We start from the raw sequence: 15,543 nt of genomic DNA, 5'->3' as shown, positions 1-15,543 counted from the left end.
TTATTTTTTATAACTTTTACTCATTTTCTAATTCATATGGAATTTATTGCAGCCCGTTTTCCATTTTTAGAATTGCTGGCCATTTTCTGGTCAGTACCAGGGTAAAAAATTAACTAAATATGTGGGAAATTTTGAAAATTCACAAATTTTTGCTGGGGAACGAAATATTCTTAATCCAAAAATTAATAGCCATACTAAAACAAATTTAAAAATAAATTAGTACTATGTCATGTTAAATCCAATGAAATACGTATAAGATATCAGTGAAGAACAAAAACAAAAAAAGAAACTTATATCCCATTTGCTATAATTTTTTTGGAATTTTCAACCCCTTTTGATATTACTTTTAACAGACATTGACCATACTCGTAAGCCAGGCCGGAATGCATCCCTCCTCGTCTTGAAAGATTTGCAGCCCAGTAATTCGGAGAAAACAAATAGGCCTAGCTTGGGTATTCTTCAAAAAGAAATACTGGGCTACCTATTTTCCCAAAGAACTGGTGCATGAGCATTTAGCTTTATTTATTTACTTATTTATGTTTAAGGGACCATGAGCATGTACCTGGGCCGGATTCATGTGAGAGCCTCCCTTCCAGTTAATTATGGGCTTCTCTATTGGGCCTTCATCAGTGGGCTGCATGTTATCAACAAGTGGAAAATGTGTTCCGTACGAAAAATAGTATGCGCTACGTATGGTACGGGGCACTAAAGGATCGAACCGTGCAACGACTTCCAAAACATTGTGTTTTTCGTTCTAACAACACATTTATTCAACCAACAGACGAAATATACTACTGATTGTACATTGAAAACAGCAGCAGCAGCAACCAGGGCTGGGGGTGCAACAGAAGGAGTAAGCAGGCTAGAAGAGTGAAGATGCAGCTCTCTCTTCCAAACCAAACATCAGCCATCATTACAAAAGGGCTACCAAAAAAGAACAAGTGTATGCATCAAACTAAATAAAGATCCTACTACACCAAGTGTACGCATCTAACTAACTGGCTCAGTTAGACGTTACTATTTATTAAGCTGTGGAGATTGGCTGACGGCTTGAACCAGATGGGTGCCTGACGGGGGAAACTCCAGCCAGCAGGTCGAAGTCTGATACTTGCGACCCTCTCTCCTACTTTGGGCTCCAGAGCGTGGCGGCACATATCAGGGTATGGTGCATGCAGAGACGCATGTTATGCTGTGTACACACAGTTTTGCCTAATGAATGAAACCGCGCTGCCATCATGATCCTTGCCGTCGGTTATCTCCTGGTTAATCGGATAATTCAGTCCAACAAACAGAGAGCATGTACCAAGGCTACTTACCAGCCTCCAGTCAAAAATTCCTGAAGGCCCAGAGAAGCTGGGATCCTGCTCAAAGACCTTGCAGTGACTGTGATTGTATTCCGCGAAACAACACGTCCGGTACGTGCGAACGATCATCAATCTTTCGCCGTCGTCTGATCGAGCCAGGAACCACCTGCAACTGCCATGCCGCTTTTCTTTGAAAGGTTCTGGGATTAGGAAGGGTAGGGACACCAGGCGGCGTACAACATCATATCAAGTTGGAGTCAAATAAAAAAGGGCTCTTGATTTAGTCAATCTTAAGAACAGCATGTTATGAGCATGAATATTTTTTCAGCAAATGTTGGCAGTAATATGAGCAAGCCATCATGATATCATAGGAAAGTAACATACTACTGTAACAGTCGTTTGTAGCGATGACTAGAGTAGGCCAGCAATACGTCCAGCCATAGAAGGAGTCGACAGCGTAAATGAAGCCCTTGTGTTCAATGGCATCTGGGAACCATGGAGGATGTATGATCCTGCGATTGACGTGCAGATTTATCCACTTACCGCAGTGACCTGTCAGCTAGGCGAGACCGCGGTTGAAGAACGCAATTAGCCTGAAGTCTTTATAATTCGCAGATCTTGTGGGCACTTGGCAGATTACAACCTTGAGCAAATCAAACTTGGTATCATGTTGGCTACTGTAAGATTCCGAGTATTCTGGGCCGCGGTGCCAAAGCAGTGCAGTGTTAATCGAAGGAAGGGGGATCAATCGCTGGGTGTAGACCTCCACGAGCATCCATCTGCCGCGACCGTCGATGAGCACCATCCAAGACGTGTTCATGTCGACCCAGTACATACCGTTAATGTAGTTGAGGCTGACGGGGATCGGATCGCAGTCAAGGGGGTTGATGCTCGCCACCCTACGATCGTTATGCTGCGTGACACGCCGTTTCTGAAGATCAGGCGGCATCAGCAAGCAAGGAGCTGGCTTAAAAAGCTCCGTCCTGAGGGCTTTGAGTAAACGGTACAGCCCCGACGAGCACGCGGCGAGCGGCATGGTACTGAGATTGTCCACACGCGAAACAATGAGCTTGATTACCTCTGTGGGGAGCGAATTCCAGCCACTCTTTCGGCGGACGCTGCTCGGTTCTGCCATTGTTAGCGGGGATGGAAGATTGGACGAGATTATGTGCGGACAAAGATGGAGAAGCGAATATGTGCTGCGGGAAGTGGACAGGTGATGATGACTACAACACACCGCTTGACTTACGAGGCACATACCAGCAGCGTAGGGTCATGTCGATGCCAGACAACTTGCTTGAGTGATCACAGTACTGGTACTCCCTACAGTGCTATGCCCTAACTTGCTTGAGTATAGTAGTAGAGTAGGACTCTGCTCTACTACTAGCACCGGAGGAGTAATATATTCTAATCTAAAATAGTTACAAACTTCAATGCCCGAGCGTGGAACGACTACGAACCGTGCTCAAAGACCATGTCTACGTGGTGTTTGGACATGGGCAACAACCTCAACACCAACGGTGCTGCTCCCGTTGCACCGTATGTGTTTCTGTCCTTGCTGTTCGAAATCGTGGTAGAATTCATGTTTCTACTATGTATCCTACTACTATGCTAGTCCACATGATTATTTTCATCTCTGTTATAGTCGTCATGATTTATTTTGTGCTTATTCGGATTAAATCTCGTAGTAACTTGCTCATATATTCAACTGGCGCAACATCCCCTATAGCCACTCCCGTTTCATGGACGGCCTGGTCGATGCCTCCAAGGAGCCCTTCGTCCACTGCTATGAGTGCCCGATGCCGTTTTGTGGCTCGCCGGCGGACATGGTGCATCACCTCACGGATACGTGCAGCGGTCACCGCTGGCCCTTGGCGGAGAACGTCAAGTACGAGACGTGCTACCCGTTCACCATGCAAGAGTCGCTGGAGGATCACCGCCGCCTGCTAGTCTCGGAGGAGGATGGCAGCGTCTTCCTCTTGATCATGGGCACCAGCGAGGCCCGCGCAGGCCGCCGCCCCGTCTCTGTAATGTGCGTTAGGGGCGACGCCGCTGACGCTGACACTGACACGAGGCCGATGTACGGGTGCGTGGTCAGTGTTACTACCCCTCCGGGTCGCGTGGGCGGCAACACCGGCCTCATCGAACGGACTTGGACTCTGGGGAGCTGGGACTATCCCGCCAATGTGGACTTGGAAAACCCATGGCCTCCTTTACCCGCCGACGCGGTGCACGGGGACTCCAAGGAGGTTCACCTGGAAGTACGCATTATCAAGTTAAATGTTGATCATTAGTCTTCGCTCAATGTAATCCGCTGTCTAAGCATGTGGAGACTTCCATGCAGGATCTTGCTCTATTGGAGTATCGAGCATGAATAAAAGTGTATCCGTTTATGGTTTAGTCTAGAATCTTGCATGTATGAATTTTTACTACAGTACTGGTGAAAGACTTACGATGAACCATTTCTTACATCTCCTCTGCCCGCTTGCAAGTCATCCTGATTTAATCCCTCCGTCTAGGTGTATAAGGGCATGGTTAATATTACTTAATAGTATAGCCAACTGTTGACTATAAGAAAGTGCCATGTCATCTGTAGCCAACATGTATAACAATCGATACTCAAAAACTAATTCTTAAAGATCATTTCTTGCAAAGCACAATAAGTGTTATTTCTTCACAAGTGTTGGATGCAGGTTGAACAGTTGAACGCTTTTGTTTGCAAAAGATACCTTTTTATCTATTTCACCCGGATGTTTGTGAGCTCTGGAGATGAAATAATATCCGAAGAAACCTATCGATACCCGTTACACATGAGATGACCCCCACATCCTTTGTCAAAATAAACAACTCCCCGATCAATGCATTTCACTCTTCGGTGCAACGCACGGGCACCTTACTACTACAGATTAGTACGACCAAAAATTGAACTAACATTATATATAGTACGATAAATGCTGATGCATGCCACCTAAAATTATATCATTCAAAACTATGTTCAAATACGAATCCAACGATATAGTTTTTGTTGACATGCACTAACATTTTGTCAGTTAAATCTTCAGTCAAATTCAATGGGGGACTAATAAACCATGACCAATGTAGTACAAGTGTAGAGGGCGGCGCTGAACGGGAGTCTCACCTCTCACCCCGCTCGTGGCGCGGCAGTAAAGCCGTCATATCACAAAACCCAACCACTCCCATTAATAAGTGGCCTGGTAAAATAAACGGACAAGCAACCATCACATCCCTCCGTCTTCTTTGCATTTCATCTCTCTGCATTTACTTTCTCCGGTTCATCTCGCACACTCGATCCCTAGCTACTACTCCTAGGGCCAGTTCTTTTGGCGGCTTCCCCAGCTTTTCCCACAAGACTAGTCACAGTGGAGAGTAACAATAAGGCGCCTCACTCATTTATTTGGGCTTCTAAACTACTACTCCGTCCTGGTTTATTCCTCACCATTGTAATTTGTGCTAAATTTTGACCAAAGATTTAACTGGTTTATTCCTCACCATTGTAATCCCTCCGTCTAGGTGTGTAAGTCATCTTACGAAAACCAAATAATCCCAAAACACTTAGGCGCGGTGCATTAACTTCTACCTCGTTTCTTGTTTCTTGACATATCAACCAATAAGAGATAAAGAGTGTGCATGCTTTTAATGACTTGAGATATCAAACACGACATGCAGTGGTTAGTTCATTGCATGCAATACTATTAATTAGCAAATAAACATTAACGTTTCTCGTTTTCTCCTCCTCCTTGGTCACGGTGCACAGCCTAAGATGACTTACTCACCTAGATGGATGGAGTGGTGCATGTGACATGCACTAACATTTCATTAGTTAAATTTATGATCAAAATTTGACACAGATTACAATGGGGACCAATAAACCAGGACGGAGGTAGTAGTTAGAGCATGGTTAATAGTATAGCCAGCTGCTGGCTATAAGCCAGTGCCATGTCATCTACAGCCCATCTTATAGCCAACATGTACAGTAATAGATCAAAAGAGTGTACTACTTTTTTATTATGTGGCCCACTTCTCATTCTCACAAAGTGCCTAGGAGCACGTGCTAGAGCTGGCTCTTCACGAAGAGCCCGCTTACCTTCTCTCTCCTCTTCTCTTTCCTCCAACTAAGCAGAAATATACTAGTTTGTTTCTTATAGCCCGCTGACTCAGCTCTATTGTACTTGCTCTTATGGGATTACTAATCTAGAAGCCTAAAAGAACTGGCCCCTGGTACTCCTACTACTAGTAGTACTCAAGTTGGAATTCCAATTGCACGGCACAACTTGTTAGGCAAAAAATTCGATACAGGGTGTAGGAAGCGGTTTGGGAATTTGCATGCCTTTCCAACCAGTGAGATACTCTGTACAAAGTACGACAGAGAAATAACCACAGAGAAGGAAGCTAAAAGTAAACAATCAAACGAGCATTTTTGCATTTGTTTTGCATTGAATCGTTTCACAAGCTTGACTAGTGCTGTTTTTCTACTTTTACAAAAACCGTATTGTAATGTTAAAACGTGCATTTGCACGTACATAAGTAATAGTAGTACTCCCTCCGTCTAGGTGTATAAGTCTTACCTCCTTCTTGGTCACGGTGCACAACCAAAGATGACTTATTGACCTGGACGGAGGGAGTAGCACAGTCTGCAAGCATATATCGAGAGAGACGTGTAGTGCGATAGTATATAGTAAAGTTTGTGCTATATGCACGTACTTGCAAAATGCGTACGAATACACAAGGTTTCCAAACTTTCCCTTTTACATACTTAATTAAGGACGCTAAAAATTCCTGAACGTTCGGGATTTATCATTTGCGTCCCAAAACTAATGAGATCGCCTTACGAAACAAAAATTATACTCCTCCTAAAAGCCACGGCACTCGCAGGAGCGCTTGCGGCGCGCCACGAGTGCCCTGGTGCGCGGCCGTTTCCCAGCGCGCCGACACAACGCCTCTTCCTCAGCGTCGCAACTCGCGAGGTGCTGATTGGCGGCTTGCCGGCGGGCGAGCGCGATCTCACCCGTGTGGTGATCCGGCGCCAACAGGTACTCCTCCTCGCTGGAAGCGGGCACCCAGTCCACGTACCGCCAAGCATAGATGAGGCGCTTGGGCCCGACTGCACTCAGGGCGTCGGCACGGGCGTCCTCCACCACCCTCACGGCCCTCGCACGAGCCTTCTGCCAAAGAGCCAATTGCATGACTCTCTCGGACGCGACATAGGCCTCCCAGGCAGCTTGTTCCGCGGTGCGCTTCTCTTCCTCGGCCTTCTTCTCCGCCTCTATTTTGGCGCGCTCTGCTGGAGGCAAAGCCTCCCACAAGGCGACATCCATTTCTTTCCAAAGCTCCTCAAGGCTAGGGGGCTCGGCGGGCGGCGCGGCGTTCTCCTCATAGCGGGGAGCCGACGCGTCCTCCGGCGCGCGTGCTGGCGAGATTGGGAACGCCGACGCGTCCACCTCGACGCGTCGCGGTGAGGAGCGGAACGCCGACGCGTCCTCCTCGACTAGTGGCGGCGAGGAACGGAACGGCGACGCATCACGTCGCGGCGAGGAGTGGAACGCCGACGCGTCCTCCTCGACTAGTGGCGGCGAGGAACGGAACGGTGATGCGTCGCATAGCGGCGAGGAGCGGAACACCGACGCGTCCTCCTCGACTAGTGGCGGCGAGGAACGGAACGACGACACGTGACCGTCCGCGCGGTGCAGCGAGGGGCTCCTAGGGCTTGGGAGGGGCGATGCCATGGTGGTCGACGTGAGAGGGAGGGGGAGGAGATAGCGATGAACGTGAACGTGAGGGGGAGGAGATAGTGATGTCGTGGGAGGCGCAGTATTTATAGCGAGCAATGGCACACCTACGTAACATATGGACTGAGCTGCACTGACTTAACTGCAGGTCCAGTTGCGTCACTGACATGTGGGCCAGACCCCTGTTGGGCCCATATGTCAGTGACCCAATGCACCTGCAGTTAAGTAACAACTACGTGGGAATATTTTTTGGAGTAAATTACAGGGGAGCGAAGGGGTGGAAATATTGCTGGTCACAACGGATTGGACGAGCGTGGGGGGAGGAGAGTCATGCATGCAGATTTTTTCACACGGGGTGGAGTGGTGGGACCGCCAGAGGGAGAAGGAGAGTTTGGCAGGCATATTGTTTCCACACATGGAGAGGAAAAGATTTGGAGACGAATAGGCTTCTTGCAGGTATGGGGAACGGTGCATAATAAGTCATCTTGCATGCCGGGCTAGGTATAGTCTCAAGTCATTAAAAACATACACGCCCCACACATGTTCATATTTCAAGGTGCACTAAATTATTGCATGCGATGATTAAGGCTAGCCATAATGGTGGTATCTTAGCTGGTATCATGCACACGGGAATAGCAAACATGCTGATGTGGCAAAGAATTAAAGAAGAGAGGGGGGTTAGAGTAACTAGTGTTCATGCAGCATTGGTAAACACATTTTTTTGTGAAGAACTACAGCACTAGTTGAGTACTTTTGCAGACTTCAAAAATTATTCCACCGCCTCTACTATCTTGCTAAGAGTAGGTGAAGTTTTTGAATCGAGCCCTTTAAACTAGAAGGGAGTTAGTGGTACTCTAAGGCTGGTCATAGTGGGGAGTAACTTAGACTAGTAACATGCATATGTTACTAGTCTATGTTACTACCTCTATAGTGCATAGTATCATAGATTAGTATCATAGGTGGTCTCATTTATTGCCATGCATGACACATAGTAGCATCACATTTATTATGTTACGGTATCTACCTATGTTACTATAATCATCTCTCTCTTATACTCATTATAATCAGTATTGTAGATATTGATATTTTTAGTATAAATTTGGTCATGGGATTTCATTGATGCCTGTCAAAGCGTGGAGGAAGCGGAGCTTAGGGCTTGCATTGCCGGTCTCTACATAGGTATTTCTCTTCATAATCCTGTAATTTTAGAGACTGATTGCGCTTTTGTGGTAGCGTCTCTTGCATCGGGGGACTATGACAGGTCTGCTATGCGTGACCTGAAGATGAAAGCGTTGAGCATCTAGAAGTTGATCAACAATCTTCAATTGTCAAAGATTAGCCGTTCGGCCAATAAGGTGGCACACTTAATCGCTAAGTATAGCTTTGACAATAGATTAGATGGTATTCTTGTAAATAACGTACCACCCTGTGTGGTGAATATTGTATTGAATGAGTGTACTGGTGTGGCTGGTTAATTAATATAAGGTGGTGTTCAAAAAAAGTATAAATTTGGTCAAACACTTTGCAAACGGTTGACGGGAGTAAAAAGGGCCAGAGGGAGTATCATGCATCCGGAGTAGGCAAAAAAATTGCTTGTCTAAAAAAGGCAAAAAAATTGCTTGTCTAAAAAAGGCAAAAAAATTGCTCATTTATAGCCGGTCGAAGTCTCAAAGGGCGCGACCGCGCGAGGGAGGCGAAGGTCGTGGGAGGCGCGACATTTGACGGAATTAAGTGAAGTTACATCCATGCGCCGGCATGGTGTGCGAACAGGCAGAAGCTATACCGTCAGGCCTACGATATGGGTCTAGTAGACATGACATCTAGTGGGTCCCGCATAGTTCTCGAGAACTCTTTGGGGGCTTGTAGCCGTTTATCCACCGGGAAAGCCAACAACCCCACGCCGTTCACACGCCCTACTCGTCCCCGTCTTCTACCTTACAACAGTTCGCTCCCAGTCGTCCCGTCCTTTCACATTAGTTTGCTCCCAGTTTTTTTTGCGGGGTACAATAGTTCAACTTCTCCTAACCCTCCTCCAAAATCCATGGCCTCCCAAATCTCCATGGTCACCGCTGAGTACCAGGTTAGAGCCATCACCGGCGATCAGTTCATCGTCATCTACACACGTGGATCCGAGACGGTGAAAGCATGGCTTGCTCGCTTCCTACGCATGTTCAACGGATGAGTGGGTCGCTGGGCTAGATGTTGAGTATACCACAGTCCTGGGACGAGAGAAGGATCTAAAGGACGAAGAGAGGAAGAAGCCCGCCGTGATCCAGGTTTGCGTACATAACGTTTGCTTGGTCTACCACATATGCCATGCCGACGTTGAGTGCCAGGATTTTAAGAACTTCCTCAAGGACAAAAGAGTGAAATTCGTTACTGTAGGCTTTAAGAACGACAAGGATGTCCTGCGTCGGATAGGTCTCGTTGTAGGCCAGCCCTTCGATCTCCAGAAGGCAAGCCTGGTGTCCTCCTCTCAACCTTCAATGCTGACCCTGGCAGCAGCCATGATTGTTCCTTCATACGCTAAACTGAAGAAACCTCATCACGAGTTTCATCATGCATGGGAGTCGAAAACATTAGATGAAGATCACATCCTGTACGCAGCAATGGATGCCTACCTTTGTTTAAATATCTACAAGGGTTGGATGAAGAAGCAGAGCCCAGTGTCCGGTTCAAGCAAAGAAGCGTCGGCGAAGAGGAAGAGGAAGAGGGACGAGGACGAAGTCGAGGACGTCGACTCGGACTCCGAGTAGGTGGCAGTGCCGTTGCTCATGCTGGTTCTACTGCAGTGTCAAGCGGACTAGTTGCTTAGTTTATTTTCAAGGGTGTGTTGTGCTGGGGCCCCAGCAGAACTATGTTTATATTCTTTCTCGTTATTTGAACTCTTTAGTACGTATAGTAGTACTAGTACTATGTCTTACTACTGTTCTTCTTGCAGTTGGTACTACTGCTCGTATCTTCGTGTTCCTACTGTACTTAATACGTTCATACTAGTAGTATAATTTGGGTCAGTCGATTTGTGAAAGAAGTTCGACGGAGCGAAGGAAGAAGACGGCAGAAGAGGTGGAAGAAGCCCTTCTAGCCATCCATGTTGCATCAAACGGCTCACATGAGTCGACTGACCCAAATTGCTCCTTTAGATTGCAGGATCCACGTGGCATTCAAGGTCTCGAAGGTAGATTCCGCGTCCGCACCCGGTTTGCGGGTTCAACGCGCGCGCGACTGGCTTCCGCCGCGACAGCCACCATGCGCGCCTCCTCCGCGCGGGCGGAGACGACAATGACACGCTAGTTCCTCCTCGCCGGCGTGCTGGAGCACGCGCTCGTCCGCCTCTTCGTACGCTGTGTGCATAGACGCGGCTCCACCAGCTGCTCGCGTGCTTGGCAGCGCAGCGGCATCGCGAGGAGGGACTACAGACGACGTGAGCGGGCGAGCCTTCGGCTTCATGGCACAGGGATGGCGGCGACACGACGGTGATGGGCGAGAAATTGTTGGCCGGAGCAGGCGGGCGCCGGCATGCGCAACGACGGCGGCATATTGATGAGTGCGCGTGTGGGAGCTTACTTTAGTTTTATATATAAGGTTGGTCAAACTTAAAAGAAAACCGTACTAGTACACGTAAACATTAGACTTAGGCAGCGCTTTTATTAGTTAGTACCACAGCCACGATACGGAATCCTGTGCAAGCGCGTGAACCGCGGCCGCGCGGTTGATCGAACGGTGCGTCACCGTGTCGCGCTCGAAGCACATCCACCGAACCTTTTTGTGTGTGTGAAAACAATCCTCGAATATTACTCAACTTTTTTTTCCTGTGAAAGTTCTTGACGCTGCAATATTTCCATATATTTGAATTTAGCTCCAGTTCGTGTTTATTTGGATTTGGACGTTTTAGGTGCGCCCTAGTTTTTTTTAATACTGATTTTGTGTGTGTGACTGAGAGAGAACGTGTGTATGTGTCCATATGTGTGTTGTGGCGGAAGGGCAATGTGGAGACGTTGTGCGTGTGATACAGACATAGAGAGGTGTGAATGTGCAAATGATCATGCATGAGTGAGACATAGACAGATGCCGTTGTGTATACATGAGAGAACGGTCTTCTAGTTTACTTTGTGTGTGTGTGTGTGTATGTGAGTTTGAGCATGTTGTGAAGTACTATAGACCTTGTATACATCTTGGGATTCGACAATGATTGTAACTATTGAATTGTATAGACCATTACATTCGAAGTCAATAGCCTAATATATTTATTTCACAATTTCAACAAATGATTAGTTCACTACAGACTAAGAAAACAAATGTGTACTCCCTCCGTTTTTATTTAAGTTCGCGTATTAGCATTGGTCAAAGTCAAGTTTTGTAAACTCTCAGAAAGCTTATAACAAAAAATATTAACATATACAATAACAAATAAATACCATTAGATTCATTATTGAATGTACTTTCACATCATACATATTTGTTATGGTAAATGTTTATATTTTTCTATAAACTTGGTCAAACTTTAGGAAGTTTGACTTCGGTCAAACCTAATATGCAGAGTTTACTACTACTACTCGCTACTTGCTTAGCCGAATCACTCAACACGCCACATGGGGAGTCCAGTGTCACAAAATTTTGAGGTCGGCGGGAAAATCTCCCGCGACCCTGATTCGAGCAGTGGGAAGTTACCATCATAGCCTTCGGAACAGGCCTACGGATGACGCTTGGTAGGGGGCTGTTTTCGTAACTTCAGGTTCACCCTACCCAGCCAACCCCACCCCGGCACCCAGAGTAGTACACCTGAATACTCCCCATTTTCTATCCCCACCGCAAAATAGACTTCTCCACGGCACCGCAACCTTCGTGCTCCTCCCCTTTACATCGGCGCACTCGTCCACTGCAGCGCATCTGCCTCATCGATGACCTCGTACGCCGCACTGGAGCCGGTCCACCGTCGTCGTCGTACACGGAGCCTCTTCCCCGGCATCGTCTTCCATGGTCTCGGATCTGCTTCCCGGAAGCCGACGCCAAGCGCAGAAGTACCACCGTCGTGGACAATGAACTGACTCCCGTTGCCGACAATGATTCACAGAGGCCGCCGCGACCATCGTTCTCCTCCTCGATTGGTAATGTGTGTATTGAATCACTTAGCAGTACATGTGCATTTCCAATTTTGTTCATACCTACCATTCAAATTTCCTGGGTGCTATTGCTCCCGTAAAATTAATTGGTTATAGCCTCCATTGTCCAACAGAATATCAGCTTGTAATTGTGCGTTGCCCCTGTATCGCGCTGTGCTTGGGTAGGTTTTTCATCTGCAACCAGTAGTGTGGCAAATGATGGAAAGGTTTTTAGAACTAGCAAGATGCCCATGCGTTGCACGCATCAAGATGCATTTGTATGAGTAGTTTATCTTGTGGGAGAAAAGGATGAACGAGGGAAGGCCTTATTTGCAAATCTGGAGAGGGGTATGGGTATCTTTTTGCAAAATTCCCATTTGTTTCCTTCCTATCTGTCAGATATAAATCGGACGGCCTATATTGCAAGAAAAAAGTATAGAGAAAAAAAGTAGACAGTAAAGGAAGTAGAGATAAATATTAAATATTAAATATAAAATAAATATAACAGTAGAGAAGAGAGTAGAGATAGCAGAGACGTCGGGAAAGGATCGCGCGCGCGCGGGAAAAAGCGGCCGGGCATGCGCTAGTTTTGGCGCGCGACGTCCGGCGCGCTTTATAAAATCCAACGCCCTCCCACCGCTCTGTGCCTTGCCACCGCTCTCTCCCCGCTCTGTGCCTCGCCACCGCTCTCTCCTCGCTCTTTTTTGCCTCGCCGCCGCCGCTCCACCATGCCGCCGCGTCGCCGGGAAACTTGGGGATACCGCGGCGTCCGCGCGCGCCCCTCCGACGGCTTCTTCGCCGAGATCCGGTTCCGCGGGATGCGCCTCGGCCTCGGCAATTTCGACACCGCCAACGAGGCCGCCCACGCGTACGACGCGGCGGTGTGGCGCCTCCGGCGGCCTCATAGAACATTGAACTTCCCCAACGTGCCGACGCGGGAGCGGGCGCAGGAGCTCGCGCCTCTGCCGCGGCTTAGAACCGACGAGGATCGTCACGACAACCGGAGGCGGGACACTGTCTCGGCATCACCGAGATGGACGAGGAAGCCATGGCGCTGTGGCACCAACACTTCCCGCAGGACATCATCAAAGAGCGCGAGTTCTACGCGCAAAGGAGGGCGGAGAGGGATAAGAGGAGGGCGAAGCGAGCCACCTATCGCGAGGACAAGCGTAGGTGAAAAGCGGACGCTCAATTCAACATGAGGCTAGGAGCAGCGTCGCCCTGGGAATCCAACGACGATCGGTATCTTCAGGCCTACAGTCACATGTCGGAGCAGGACATCACCGAGGAGGAGTCGGACGACGAGGAGTAGTTGAGTTATCTTTTTTTATCTATCTATGCTGAGAACTATCCTCTACTCTCTAGTATCTACTTCTCGATCTCAGCACTGTAAACGCTTTTTTAAAGCACCGCGCGTTACGATTCTGTTGGAGATGCTCTAACCTGCCAGACGAGTGCTTTAATGTTGCCCACAAGATGCGCGAGTATTACTAGTAGTATATTTTTCTTGCCATGTTGAGATTTTAAAACCACGAGTGCGAACATGCAGAGGAGCAATGAAGACCAAACACGGGATATTCGGGACATCTTCAAGGAGCGTGGCAAGTTAAAGAGGAGCTGCACCGAACCTGTAAAATGAGCTTTGGTAAGTAACACCCTTTCAATTACTTTCGTGTAGCCTCATGTTCTTCGATGTGTATATGTTGTAGTTTCTGTTTCTCTTAAGCGTGGTGTTCTTCGATGTGTAATAAGAAGAGTCTTAATCGTCCTAATGCTTTCGTTTTTAGCTTGATGTAGGAAGTGGGTGTTCTCACCTTGTAGTCTGTTTTTATTTTTTTCCTTTTGAATTCACTTCTCCGGGTTCTGTTTATCTGGCTTCTACTAAATGGATCTAGGTTGCTCTGAGTATTGATCTAAAAAAGAAGTAACTTCATGTCAGGATGCAGTTCTTGCGAGGAGGGAAGTATGGTCAACCTCGAGATCATGTTTCCAAAATGTGGCTGGATTACACACAAGGTGCCAGTTCCCTAATGATGCTGGATTAGACACAAGGTGCAAATTCCTAGATGATGCTGGATTACACACAAGCCAGGTGGAGTCGTCAGCTGTTCGTGTCCTCGTGGCATTAGTAAAGGCTAAAAGAAAGCGTGCAGCGGCCCTTGAGAATGTAGCTGAGATTCTGAAGAAGCGAAAAGAGCAATCAGATGCTCTCTTCACCCAAGCCAAAGAAGAGATGGAAGAAGCCAGAAATAAGCTAGCAGAGGCAGAGCAGGCTAGGCGTCTCCTGCTATCTAAAACTGTTGTCAATACAAAATTTCCTTCATAATAGCTAGGTTCAAATGTTTATCCAGTCAGCATGCCTGTTGTGATGTCCGTGCATCTACTGATGTGGCGCAAAATGTTTTTTTTCGGGTCATGTAATAACAGCAATTACTTTCCAAACAATAACAGACGAAGCATTGGACATGGTATAGTTCACGCGCAAGCCCGACATTCCAAGTTCAACTTCCACATCAAACTCATGTTCACAGATGTCTGCACATTCATACATAATGTCCACAACCATGATTCACTTCAAAGCCAAGAAAATGTGAGGAGAGTTATAAATAAAGAAAATCCTCTACTAGTTCCTGCTACCAGTGCGAGCACAACAAGTCAAGACCATGCGTAAATTAATTATATTTTAGTCATTTTTTGTGTTCTAAAATGCCCGCCGGCTCGCGGAAGGATGTGTTGCCGGCACACGCGCGGATTCAATGAAGGCAGGCGGGGCGGTCTTAAGCTGGTTGCACGCGGCGAGGAGGCGTGCTCAGCCGGGCCTGCAGCGAGTGCGACCCTCTTGGCCGGCGCGCCGATTCAATGCCTGCGCTATGAGAGGCCGCGTCCGTGTCAGAGCAATCACTCCCTCCAGTCCTTTTTTGTTTGGGTATAACAAAATCTCATTTTCCATTCACATTTTACAAGTAAAATTCATGGACAAACTTTGACCCAAAGTACGATGGGGACTAGTAAACGAGAATGGAGGTAGTAGTTTTTTTAATCAAAGAAGGGTTCCCCTTCCGATTTTCATTACTGAAAACCAGCATCGAAATCTAAACCATAGTATTTGCCCTAGAACTACCAGGTTCAACATCTCGCAACATAAACCCATACAACCTCCATCGCAAAAAAAGCCATACAACCATACGCCAAGGAGGTACGTAGTACTATGAATTCCATTTTCGCTCCATACCAATCGTTCTAAAAACTACTTACTACTTATAACGCGCCATTGAAAATCGAAACTCTTAACCCCGCTAAAAAAACGATACTTTAAACGTGGCTACTCGATCTGTGGCAACTGGCGAGCCACCGCGCTCCAAGTCGTTCACCTGTGGTCCCTACCATCAA

Source organism: Aegilops tauschii, chromosome 6 (genome assembly GCF_002575655.3).
Source record: "Aegilops tauschii subsp. strangulata cultivar AL8/78 chromosome 6, Aet v6.0, whole genome shotgun sequence".
NCBI lineage: Eukaryota > Viridiplantae > Streptophyta > Magnoliopsida > Poales > Poaceae > Aegilops > Aegilops tauschii.
The sequence above is the reverse complement of the archived record's forward strand: the minus strand, read 5'-3'. Positions refer to the sequence as shown.